The 13549-nt window shown below is 46.9% G+C and overlaps 6 non-coding genes across 6 annotated transcripts; all 6 read right to left on the reverse strand.

Annotated features, from left to right (window-relative positions):
- Nucleotides 1-4643: 4643 nt before the first annotated feature.
- On the reverse strand, nucleotides 4644-4716 carry Trnak-cuu (transfer RNA lysine (anticodon CUU)). Its single transcript has one exon. It is a non-coding gene; the product is annotated as a tRNA-Lys (tRNA).
- A 1439-nt stretch (nucleotides 4717-6155) lies between these two features.
- Nucleotides 6156-6228, reverse strand: Trnak-cuu (transfer RNA lysine (anticodon CUU)). Its single transcript has one exon. It is a non-coding gene; the product is annotated as a tRNA-Lys (tRNA).
- Nucleotides 6229-7665: 1437 nt separating this feature from the next.
- On the reverse strand, nucleotides 7666-7738 carry Trnak-cuu (transfer RNA lysine (anticodon CUU)). Its single transcript has one exon. It is a non-coding gene; the product is annotated as a tRNA-Lys (tRNA).
- A 1436-nt stretch (nucleotides 7739-9174) lies between these two features.
- On the reverse strand, nucleotides 9175-9247 carry Trnak-cuu (transfer RNA lysine (anticodon CUU)). The gene has a single exon. It is a non-coding gene; the product is annotated as a tRNA-Lys (tRNA).
- Nucleotides 9248-10680: 1433 nt separating this feature from the next.
- Trnak-cuu (transfer RNA lysine (anticodon CUU)) lies at nucleotides 10681-10753 on the reverse strand. Its single transcript has one exon. It is a non-coding gene; the product is annotated as a tRNA-Lys (tRNA).
- Nucleotides 10754-12189: 1436 nt separating this feature from the next.
- On the reverse strand, nucleotides 12190-12262 carry Trnak-cuu (transfer RNA lysine (anticodon CUU)). The gene has a single exon. It is a non-coding gene; the product is annotated as a tRNA-Lys (tRNA).
- Nucleotides 12263-13549: the final 1287 nt, after the last annotated feature.

Below are 13549 nucleotides of genomic sequence, written 5' to 3' on the forward strand. Positions count from 1 at the left end.
AGCAAAAATTTTGTAGTCGCTGTTGAGCAACGTAATGGGTCGCAAAGTTGCGACGGTGTTATTGCTCGTCCGTTTCGGGAGTAAGACCACAAGTCCTTCACTGAATGGCGGAGGAATGGGCATGTCCGGTTGGAGAAGTTCGTTGCAGAGCACCGTCAGCTTTGTCTTCAGTTGTGGCCAGAAGACTTGATAAAGTTCCACCGGGAGACCGTCACATCCGGGAGATTTGTTTTTTGGACTGTGGAACACCACATCTTCCAGTTCATCTTCCGTTACATCGGTGACGAGTTCGGCTACATCCGCAGGGCGAAGCCTGTGCGTTAAGCTGCTCCGGAACTCTGCAAGGGCTTCGTCGTCGGTAGGTTTATTGGACATCAAGTCAGTGTAATAAGTTTGAACGGCGTCTCTGATATCGTGTTGCCGAGTTAGAATCGTGCCGTCTTCGGATTGTAGTTCAGTTAAGATCTTTGTCCGTGCTCGTTTAGTTTCACGTATCAGGTGATAAATGGATGGCTGTTCGCCTTTTGCCATAGTCGAAACCCGACCTCTAATTTTGTAACCTTCCATCTGTTTTCGTTTCAAAAGTAATATTTTTGCTTGCAGTCTTTTAATGCGGGGGTAGTTGTCAATCACAGTGGCATCAAGAGTATATAAGTCTCGAAGACATTGATAATAAAACTCCATCGTTCTCTTAAACCACCAGTTCTTATTCCGGGAATATTGTATCATGGATTTACGAATTTTCGGTTTAGCGCATTCGAGCCACCATTGCAATGCCGAGCCGTACGTACTGAATTTGGCTTCACTTTCATTCCACGCTCGAGTGAAGGCTTCTCTGCATTCAGGATCGTCTAAATGTGCAACATTTAGTTTCCATAGTCCTTTGCCTCGGTAGGTTTCCTGTTTCCCCAAATTCAGCGTGCAAATATAAGCCGCATGGTCGGAGAAACTGGTTGGCCAGACCTCAGTTTGTAAAATTCGCTGTCTGAGAGTGTCCGATACGTAAATGCGGTCCAATCTACTCGCTGAATGATTCGTGACGTGAGTAAAACCAGGTGTTGTACCAAACTTGTGTTCCCACGTATCGACTAAACGTAAATCCTTGACGATCTGTTCTAATTCAATCGATTTATTGAAATGCGGCGTCTGATCTTTGGCGTTAAGTACACAGTTAAAATCTCCCGCCAATATTAGGTGGTCATATTGTGTTGCAAAAAGCGGAAGTATTTCTTCCTTGAAAAAGTCCGCTCGGCGTCGCCTATTAGTTGAGCCGGATGGTGCATACAGATTTAGGAGTCTAACATTATTGATAGTCACGCCAATTCCCCTACAACTTATGAGTCGTTCTACATTCTGGACGATAATTCCTTCTTTCGTGAGAATAGCGGTGCCTAAATCGGAACCGTGTCCCGGATTGGCCGTCACATTATAACCGGGAATGTGGTTCAAAGCAATGTCGGCGACCTCCTGAAGCAAGAGGATATCAATGTCGGCGGCGTATAAGAGGTCTACGATGTTGTCGAGTTTGAGGGAACTGCGGATTTTATTTATATTTAATGTACCAATTTTATACGCCTGCTGATCAGTCATTCACGCTCTTACGAGAGTAAGAAGGAATCGGCGCCGTTTTAAAAGAAATCAGAGTCCTCTTCTTTGTTTGCCTGCCGTGGATCCAGTAACTTATCATCATGTGCCGGTTCTACTGCCGTAGAAGGCTGTTCGGGAAATCGGGAAGTGACTGGAATATCAGTTGCATCAGCGTCCATGTGTTCGACCTCTGGTTCCGCCGCCCAGTCTATAGTGCTGGGGTTCTTGGACGCAAGAGGATGATGTTGTCGTTGTTCTTTTAAACAATGATCAACATCGTCACTGCACATGGGAGACACCTGGCCGGTAGCATCGCGAGAGGGCTCAGTTAGCGTGATTGCACGATCTTCATCCCGCAGGTGTGCAGAAGTTAGCGCCTGTTGTCGGGAGGATTCTGGTGATTTTGCACTGACTTTGTCCATGATTTGCTGCACCTTTCCCCGCAACGACGCCGCCGCCTCTTCCGCACCCTGGCGGGCGATTCTGCGTTTCTTGTTCTTCCGCGGGGATTTAGCAGGTGGACAACGCTCATCGGAATCCGAGATTTCATGGTGGGGTTGTGGGGAACGACATTCAGCAGTCACAGTCCTGACCTGCGTCTCTGAGGAGGTGGAATTTTGTTCTGTTGACAGAGTCGGGGACTGCGCTACGGAATCAACCACGTCACTCACACTCAGGTGTTGCTCTTGTCGCTCAGAAATGTCAGCATGTTGCTCGGCCGTTGGAGGAAGGGTTGGTTGGGGGCGAATGTCTACTTCGGTATCCATGGGCAGTTGGTCGGTCGGTTGGTCGCGAGCCACCGAAGCGTAAGTGGTGGACAAAATAGTCATCTCCGCGGTCTTCACCGGTTCACCTGTCGGCAGCTGCACAACACGTCTTTGAATACATTCAGAACGAATATGACCTGGAGAATTGCAAGCTGCACACGTTCGTGGTTGACCATCATAAATGACGATACCTCGATAACCGCAAACGTTAATGTAAGACGGAATATGTCGTAATAAGTCCACCTTCAACTGCCTGACACCGTTCAAAACCGGATATTTGTGAGCACCGGACCATTTTTCTGCAAAATTACTGAGGACCTTCCCAAAGGGTGCAATAACAAGATTGATCGCATCTGTAGGAACTTCAAAGGGTAGCTCAAAAATTCGAATTGTTCGAATACCAAGTCCCACATGATCGACAGTAACTTCGCCAATATTTCCATCACTGTGTTTAAACTTAAGCTTACCACCGGTATTATTGACAACTCGTTCGCATAACTCAGGGTTTTTCAGCTTCAAGTACATCACACTACTCACAATTGACAAGTGAAAACCAACAGTATCTTCAAACGGAACTTGAACAACTTCCTCTAACCAATCCTCAATTTCGAAAGATTTAGGTCGAGCAAATCGTCGATCAAAGGTAAATTTCAGAGTGTCCTTTCTACTAAGTTGAGCCATTACTGCATTTTCGAACGTTGACAGAATATCTAACTACTGCGAAGCGCCGGCGAAAACGCACAGACTTACACAGCGGATGTAAACAAAGCCAGCCGCAGAGCGAAGCACAGCACGACGAACCGCTCGCCACCGCCGCTGCAGGCAGACTTCCGACTGAGCTAGCCGGGCTGCTTCGGTGAATACTTGCCGGGCAGCACGTCACACAGTACTCGTTTGGGTTGGGTGGTCCCATACAGAATCTCTCCATGCTGCCTAATGTTTTCCTAACGTCACACTCGTCACGTACTTCACTTTTATTTCATAATCGTTTCTGAGAGGTAAGGAATTGCATGACAACCTGCAGAGCTAGTGGCGTCAAAATTAACACTCATACTTGATGTGACTCAAAAGGCGAACGAGTTACTTTCCGACGTTGTTTTAGATGTGCAAGTGCCAGTGGAAACTCGCGGTGACGGCACTCTGCCGACCATTTCGCTAGTTAACACCGGTCTTGTAGTGTGTGTTTCAAGCTTAAGAGCATCTCCAAGCAGAAAATGTTCAACAGCAACATTCAGACGGTTTCGTACTGCTCAAATGCTACATTAAAACGGTATGTTTCTTTTTCAGAACTGATAGAACACGAGCGTGACAGCATTCGAACCTGTAATCTTCAGTTCCGAAGTCCGACGCCTTATCAATTAGGCCACACAGTCACTGACGACCAAGTGCAACTTGTATATGACTCATCTCGAAACGCTCACACCCCTGATAATTTGTGTTTTCGTTCTACACAGCCGCTGCCCTTGCTCTTTCCCACCCATTCGTTACATTCAACCTCTTACGTGACCGACCAAATATAGACTGGGAAACAATACCACACACTTTGTGCATACGGAATCGAAGGCAGGGCGTGCCTCGCCGCATTTGCCACGATGGCCATTTGCTACTTCTGCAGAAAGCGGCGGCGGCGACGACGACGACGACGACGACGACGACCGCGAGAGGCTCTGACATATGTGAGAAATACATCTATAAAATGTAATTCAGACTGCCTCGTCCCACCTTATGCTGAACCGCTTCGGCAAATGCTTTATCTGCGCCATTCGCCTTAATCACATCTGAGAGTAATTCTTAATAAAAGGCATGTCGCTAATTGTTCGTCATCACAGATACTGTTTGCTATACGGCCACGACGCGCAACTGATTTCCAAAATTCGACTTCTTCCTTTGAGGATGGAACTCACGACCTTTTGTTTACTAGTCCAGTGCTCTACCACTGAGCTAAAGAGGCGCGGCCTAGCGGTACCTTTGCGTACTTCGTCCTTACGGTCGTCTGGATCATCAGACTTCAGCTGACAACACTTCATATTACCGACTAATATTTGCAGCTATGGCGACCCATTACTGCTTGGCTACACATCTGACACGTAACCGATGTCCTCTCCAAACAACAACACTAGCATTTCAGAACATATCTTTCACACATGTCTACAAAATCACCTTCACCTTCAAATACAGTTTCCTTGCGACTGACTGAGACGTAGGCAAAGTTTAAAGTTGCTATTTCCATTACATCACGTTAATCAGAAAAACGGTAATTTACATCTGCAGCGGAACAAAATTCCGTTTCGCCCAGCGTGGGGCTCGAACCCACGACCCTGAGATTAAGAGTCTCATGCTCTACCGACTGAGCTAGCCGGGCTGCTTCGGTGAATACTTGCCGGGCAGCACGTCACACAGTACTCGTTTGGGTTGGGTGGTCCCATACAGAATCTCTCCATGCTGCCTAATGTTTTCCTAACGTCACACTCGTCACGTACTTCACTTTTATTTCATAATCATTTCTGAGAGGTAAGGAATTCGATGACAACCTGCAGAGCTAGTGGCGTCAAAATTAACACTCATACTTGATGTGACTCAAAAGGCGAACGAGTTACTTTCCGACGTTGTTTTAGATGTGCAAGTGCCAGTGGAAACTCGCGGTGACGGCACTCTGCCGACCATTTCGCTAGTTAACACCGGTCTTGTAGTGTGTGTTTCAAGCTCAAGAGCATCTCCAAGCAGAAAATGGTCAACAGCAACATTTAGACGGTTTCGTACTGCTCAAATGCTACATTAAAACGGTATGTTTCTTTTTCAGAACTGATAAAACACGAGCGTGACAGCATTCGAACCTGTAATCTTCAGTTTCGAAGTCCGACGCCTTATCTATTAGGCCACACAGTCACTGACGACCAAGTGCAACTTGTATATGACTCATCTCGAAACGCTCACACCCCTTATAATTTGTGTTTTCGTTCTACACAGCCGCTGCCCTTGCTCTTTCCCACCCATTCGTTACATTCAACCTCTTACGTGACCGACCAAATATAGACTGGGAAACAATACCACACACTTTGTGCATACGGAATCGAAGGCAGGGCGTGCCTCGCCGCATTTGCCACGATGGCCATTTGCTACTTCTGCAGAAGCGGCGGCGGCGGCGACGACGACGACGACGACGACGACCGCGAGAGGCTCTGACATATGTGAGAAATACATCTATAAAATGTAATTCAGACTGCCTCGTCCCACCTTATGCTGAACCGCTTTGGCAAAGGCTTTATCTGCGCCATTCGCCTTAATCACATCTGAGAGTAATTCTTAATAAAAGGCATGTCGCTAATTGTTCGTCATCACAGATAGTGTTTGCTATACGGCCACGACGCGCAACTGATTTCCAAAATCCGACTTCTTCCTTTGAGGATGGAACTCACGACCTTTGGTTTACTAGTCCAGTGCTCTACCGCTGAGCTAAAGAGGCGCGGCCTAGCGGTACCTTTGCGTACTTCGTCCTTACGGTCGTCTGGATCATCAGACTTCAGCTGACAACACTTCATATTACCGACTAATATTTGCAGCTATGGCGACCCATTACTGCTTGGCTACACATCTGACACGTAACCGATGTCCTCTCCAAACAACAACACTAGCATTTCAGAACATGTCTTTCACACATGTCTACAAAATCACCTTCACCTTCAAATACAGTTTCCTTGCGACTGACTGAGACGTAGGCAAAGTTTAAAGTTGCTATTTCCATTACATCACGTTAATCAGAAAAACGGTAATTTACATCTGCAGCGGAACAAAATTCCGTTTCGCCCAGCGTGGGGCTCGAACCCACGACCCTGAGATTAAGAGTCTCATGCTCTACCGACTGAGCTAGCCGGGCTGCTTCGGTGAATACTTGCCGGGCAGCCCGTCACACAGTACTCGTTTGGGTTGGGTGGTCCCATACAGAATCTCTCCATGCTGCCTAATGTTTTCCTAACGTCACACTCGTCACGTACTTCACTTTTATTTCATAATCATTTCTGAGAGGTAAAGGAATTGCATGACAACCTGCAGAGCTAGTGGCGTCAAAATTAACACCCATACTTGATGTGACTCAAAAGGCGAACGAGTTACTTTCCGACGTTGTTTTAGATGTGCAAGTGCCAGTGGAAACTCGCGGTGACGGCACTCTGCCGACCATTTCGCTAGTTAACACCGGTCTTGTAGTGTGTGTTTCAAGCTCAAGAGCATCTCCAAGCAGAAAATGGTCAACAGCAACATTCAGACGGTTTCGTACTGCTCAAATGCTACATTAAAACGGTATGTTTCTTTTTCAGAACTGATAAAACACGAGCGTGACAGCATTCGAACCTGTAATCTTCAGTTCCGAAGTCCGACGCCTTATCTATTAGGCCACACAGTCACTGACGACCAAGTGCAACTTGTATATGACTCATCTCGAAACGCTCACACCCCTGATAATTTGTGTTTTCGTTCTACACAGCCGCTGCCCTTGCTCTTTCCCACCCATTCGTTACATTCAACCTCTTACGTGACCGACCAAATATAGACTGGGAAACAATACCACACACTTTGTGCATACGGAATCGAAGGCAGGGCGTGCCTCGCCGCATTTGCCACGATGGCCATTTGCTACTTCTGCAGAAGCGGCGGCGGCGACGACGACGACGACGACGACGACCGCGAGAGGCTCTGACATATGTGAGAAATACATCTATAAAATGTAATTCAGACTGCCTCGTCCCACCTTATGCTGAACCGCTTTGGCAAATGCTTTATCTGCGCCATTCGCCTTAATCACATCTGAGAGTAATTCTTAATAAAAGGCATGTCGCTAATTGTTCGTCATCACAGATACTGTTTGCTATACGGCCACGACGCGCAACTGATTTCCAAAATTCGACTTCTTCCTTTGAGGATGGAACTCACGACCTTTTGTTTACTAGTCCAGTGCTCTACCACTGAGCTAAAGAGGCGCGGCCTAGCGGTACCTTTGCGTACTTCGTCCTTACGGTCGTCTGGATCATCAGACTTCAGCTGACAACACTTCATATTACCGACTAATATTTGCAGCTATGGCGACCCATTACTGCTTGGCTACACATCTGACACGTAACCGATGTCCTCTCCAAACAACAACACTAGCATTTCAGAACATGTCTTTCACACATGTCTACAAAATCACCTTCACCTTCAAATACAGTTTCCTTGCGACTGACAGAGACGTAGGCAAAGTTTAAAGTTGCTATTTCCATTACATCACGTTAATCAGAAAAACGGTAATTTACATCTGCAGCGGAACAAAATTCCGTTTCGCCCAGCGTGGGGCTCGAACCCACGACCCTGAGATTAAGAGTCTCATGCTCTACCGACTGAGCTAGCCGGGCTGCTAAGGTGAATACTTGCCGGGCAGCACGTCACACAGTACTCGTTTGGGTTGGGTGGTCCCATACAGAATCTCTCCATGCTGCCTAATGTTTTCCTAACGTCACACTCGTCACGTACTTCACTTTTATTTCATAATCGTTTCTGAGAGGTAAGGAATTGCATGACAACCTGCAGAGCTAGTGGCGTCAAAATTAACACTCATACTTGATGTGACTCAAAAGGCGAACGAGTTACTTTCCGACGTTGTTTTAGATGTGCAAGTGCCAGTGGAAACTCGCGGTGACGGCACTCTGCCGACCATTTCGCTAGTTAACACCGGTCTTGTAGTGTGTGTTTCAAGCTCAAGAGCATCTCCAAGCAGAAAATGGTCAACAGCAACATTCAGACGGTTTCGTACTGCTCAAATGCTACAATAAAACGGTATGTTTCTTTTTCAGAACTGATAAAACACGAGCGTGACAGCATTCGAACCTGTAATTTTCAGTTCCGAAGTCCGACGCCTTATCTATTAGGCCACACAGTCACTGACGACCAAGTGCAACTTGTATATGACTCATCTCGAAACGCTCACACCCCTGATAATTTGTGTTTTCGTTCTACACAGCCGCTGCCCTTGCTCTTTCCCACCCATTCGTTACATTCAACCTCTTACGTGACCGACCAAATATAGACTGGGAAACAAGACCACACACTTTGTGCATACGGAATCGAAGGCAGGGCGTGCCTCGCCGCATTTGCCACGATGGCCATTTGCTACTTCTGCAGAAGCGGCGGCGGCGACGACGACGACGACGACGACGACAGCGAGAGGCTCTGACATATGTGAGAAATACATCTATAAAATGTAATTCAGACTGCCTCGTCCCACCTTATGCTGAACCGCTTTGGCAAAGGCTTTATCTGCGCCATTCGCCTTAATCACATCTGAGAGTAATTCTTAATAAAAGGCATGTCGCTAATTGTTCGTCATCACAGATAGTGTTTGCTATACGGCCACGACGCGCAACTGATTTCCAAAATTCGACTTCTTCCTTTGAGGATGGAACTCACGACCTTTGGTTTACTAGTCCAGTGCCCTACCGCTGAGCTAAAGAGGCGCGGCCTAGCGGTACCTTTGCGTACTTCGTCCTTACGGTCGTCTGGATCATCAGACTTCAGCTGACAACACTTCATATTACCGACTAATATTTGCAGCTATGGCGACCCATTACTGCTTGGCTACACATCTGACACGTAACCGATGTCCTCTCCAAACAACAACACTAGCATTTCAGAACATGTCTTTCACACATGTCTACAAAATCACCTTCACCTTCAAATACAGTTTCCTTGCGACTGACAGAGACGTAGGCAAAGTTTAAAGTTGCTATTTCCATTACATCACGTTAATCAGAAAAACGGTAATTTACATCTGCAGCGGAACAAAATTCCGTTTCGCCCAGCGTGGGGCTCGAACCCACGACCCTGAGATTAAGAGTCTCATGCTCTACCGACTGAGCTAGCCGGGCTGCTTCGGTGAATACTTGCCGGGCAGCACGTCACACAGTACTCGTTTGGGTTGGGTGGTCCCATACAGAATCTCTCCATGCTGCCTAATGTTTTCCTAACGTCACACTCGTCACGTACTTCACTTTTATTTCATAATCGTTTCTGAGAGGTAAGGAATTGCATGACAACCTGCAGAGCTAGTGGCGTCAAAATTAACACTCATACTTGATGTGACTCAAAAGGCGAACGAGTTACTTTCCGACGTTGTTTTAGATGTGCAAGTGCCAGTGGAAACTCGCGGTGACGACACTCTGCCGACCATTTCGCTAGTTAACACCGGTCTTGTAGTGTGTGTTTCAAGCTCAAGAGCATCTCCAAGCAGAAAATGGTCAACAGCAACATTCAGACGGTTTCGTACTGCTCAAATGCTACATTAAAACGGTATGTTTCTTTTTCAGAACTGATAAAACACGAGCGTGACAGCATTCGAACCTGTAATCTTCAGTTCCGAAGTCCGACGCCTTATCTATTAGGCCACACAGTCACTGACGACCAAGTGCAACTTGTATATGACTAATCTCGAAACGCTCACACCCCTGATAATTTGTGTTTTCGTTCTACACAGCCGCTGCCCTTGCTCTTTCCCACCCATTCGTTACATTCAACCTCTTACGTGACCGACCAAATATAGACTGGGAAACAAGACCACACACTTTGTGCATACGGAATCGAAGGCAGGGCGTGCCTCGCCGCATTTGCCACGATGGCCATTTGCTACTTCTGCAGAAGCGGCGGCGGCGACGACGACGACGACGACGACCGCGAGAGGCTCTGACATATGTGAGAAATACATCTATAAAATGTAATTCAGACTGCCTCGTCCCACCTTATGCTGAACCGCTTTGGCAAAGGCTTTATCTGCGCCATTCGCCTTAATCACATCTGAGAGTAATTCTTAATAAAAGGCATGTCGCTAATTGTTCGTCATCACAGATAGTGTTTGCTATACGGCCACGACGCGCAACTGATTTCCAAAATTCGACTTCTTCCTTTGAGGATGGAACTCACGACCTTTGGTTTACTAGTCCAGTGCTCTACCGCTGAGCTAAAGAGGCGCGGCCTAGCGGTACCTTTGCGTACTTCGTCCTTACGGTCGTCTGGATCATCAGACTTCAGCTGACAACACTTCATATTACCGACTAATATTTGCAGCTATGGCGACCCATTACTGCTTGGCTACACATCTGACACGTAACCGATGTCCTCTCCAAACAACAACACTAGCATTTCAGAACATGTCTTTCACACATGTCTACAAAATCACCTTCACCTTCAAATACAGTTTCCTTGCGACTGACAGAGACGTAGGCAAAGTTTAAAGTTGCTATTTCCATTACATCACGTTAATCAGAAAAACGGTAATTTACATCTGCAGCGGAACAAAATTCCGTTTCGCCCAGCGTGGGGCTCGAACCCACGACCCTGAGATTAAGAGTCTCATGCTCTACCGACTGAGCTAGCCGGGCTGCTTCGGTGAATACTTGCTGGGCAGCACGTCACACAGTACTCGTTTGGGTTGGGTGGTCCCATACAGAATCTCTCCATGCTGCCTAATGTTTTCCTAACGTCACACTCGTCACGTACTTCACTTTTATTTCATAATCGTTTCTGAGAGGTAAGGAATTGCATGACAACCTGCAGAGCTAGTGGCGTCAAAATTAACACTCATACTTGATGTGACTCAAAAGGCGAACGAGTTACTTTCCGACGTTGTTTTAGATGTGCAAGTGCCAGTGGAAACTCGCGGTGACGGCACTCTGCCGACCATTTCGCTAGTTAACACCGGTCTTGTAGTGTGTGTTTCAAGCTCAAGAGCATCTCCAAGCAGAAAATGGTCAACAGCAACATTCAGACGGTTTCGTACTGCTCAAATGCTACATTAAAACGGTATGTTTCTTTTTCAGAACTGATAAAACACGAGCGTGACAGCATTCGAACCTTTAATTTTCAGTTCCGAAGTCCGACGCCTTATCTATTAGGCCACACAGTCACTGACGACCAAGTGCAACTTGTATATGACTCATCTCGAAACGCTCACACCCCTGATAATTTGTGTTTGCGTTCTACACAGCCGCTGCCCTTGCTCTTTCCCACCCATTCGTTACATTCAACCTCTTACGTGACCGACCAAATATAGACTGGGAAACAAGACCACACACTTTGTGCATACGGAATCGAAGGCAGGGCGTGCCTCGCCGCACTTGCCACGATGGCCATTTGCTACTTCTGCAGAAGCGGCGGCGGCGACGACGACGACGACGACGACGACCGCGAGAGGCTCTGACATATGTGAGAAATACATATATAAAATGTAATTCAGACTGCCTCGTCCCACCTTATGCTGAACCGCTTTGGCAAAGGCTTTATCTGCGCCATTCGCCTTAATCACATCTGAGAGTAATTCTTAATAAAAGGCATGTCGCTAATTGTTCGTCATCACAGATAGTGTTTGCTATACGGCCACGACGCGCAACTGATTTCCAAAATTCGACTTCTTCCTTTGAGGATGGAACTCACGACCTTTGGTTTACTAGTCCAGTGCTCTACCGCTGAGCTAAAGAGGCGCGGCCTAGCGGTACTTTTGCGTACTTCGTCCTTACGGTCGTCTGGATCATCAGACTTCAGCTGACAACACTTCATATTACCGACTAATATTTGCAGCTATGGCGACCCATTACTGCTTGGCTACACATCTGACACGTAACCGATGTCCTCTCCAAACAACAACACTAGCATTTCAGAACATGTCTTTCACACATGTCTACAAAATCACCTTCACCTTCAAATACAGTTTCCTTGCGACTGACTGAGACGTAGGCAAAGTTTAAAGTTGCTATTTCCATTACATCACGTTAATCAGAAAAACGGTAATTTACATCTGCAGCGGAACAAAATTCCGTTTCGCCCAGCGTGGGGCTCGAACCCACGACCCTGAGATTAAGAGTCTCATGCTCTACCGACTGAGCTAGCCGGGCTGCTTCGGTGAATACTTGCCGGGCAGCACGTCACACAGTACTCGTTTGGGTTGGGTGGTCCCATACAGAATCTCTCCATGCTGCCTAATGTTTTCCTAACGTCACACTCTTCACGTACTTCACTTTTATTTCATAATCATTTCTGAGAGGTAAGGAATTGCATGACAACCTGCAGAGCTAGTGGCGTCAAAATTAACACTCATACTTGATGTGACTCAAAAGGCGAACGAGTTACTTTCCGACGTTGTTTTAGATGTGCAAGTGCCAGTGGAAACTCGCGGTGACGGCACTCTGCCGACCATTTCGCTAGTTAACACCGGTCTTGTAGTGTGTGTTTCAAGCTCAAGAGCATCTCCAAGCAGAAAATGGTCAACAGCAACATTCAGACGGTTTCGTACTGCTCAAATGCTACATTAAAACGGTATGTTTCTTTTTCAGAACTGATAAAACACGAGCGTGACAGCATTCGAACCTGTAATCTTCAGTTCCGAAGTCCGACGCCTTATCTATTAGGCCACACAGTCACTGACGACCAAGCGCAACTTGTATATGACTCATCTCGAAACGCTCACACCCCTGATAATTTGTGTTTTCGTTCTACACAGCCGCTGCCCTTGCTCTTTCCCACGAATTCGTTACATTCAACCTCTTACGTGACCGACCAAATATAGACTGGGAAACAATACCACACACTTTGTGCATACGGAATCGAAGGCAGGGCGTGCCTCGCCGCATTTGCCACGATGGCCATTTGCTACTTCTGCAGAAGCGGCGGCGGCGACGACGACGACGACGACGACGACGACCGCGAGAGGCTCTGACATATGTGAGAAATACATCTATAAAATGTAATTCAGACTGCCTCGTCCCACCTTATGCTGTACCGCTTTGGCAAAGGCTTTATCTGCGCCATTCGCCTTAATCACATCTGAGAGTAATTCTTAATAAAAGGCATGTCGCTAATTGTTCGTCATCACAGATACTGTTTGCTATACGGCCACGACGCGCAACTGATTTCCAAAATTCGACTTCTTCTTTTGAAGATGATACTCACGACCCTTGGTTTACTAGTCCAGTGCTCTACCACTGAGCTAAAGGGGCGCGGCCTAGCGATACTTTTGCGTACTTCGTCCTTACGGTCGTCTGGATCATCAGACTTCAGCTCACAACCCTTCATATTACCGACTAATATTTGCATCTATGGCGACCCATTACTGCTTGGCTACACATGTGACACGTAACCGATGTCCTCTCCAAACAACAACACTTGCAATTCAGAACATGTCT

Source organism: Schistocerca gregaria, chromosome 8 (genome assembly GCF_023897955.1).
Source record: "Schistocerca gregaria isolate iqSchGreg1 chromosome 8, iqSchGreg1.2, whole genome shotgun sequence".
NCBI classification, from domain to species: Eukaryota; Metazoa; Arthropoda; class Insecta; order Orthoptera; family Acrididae; genus Schistocerca; species Schistocerca gregaria.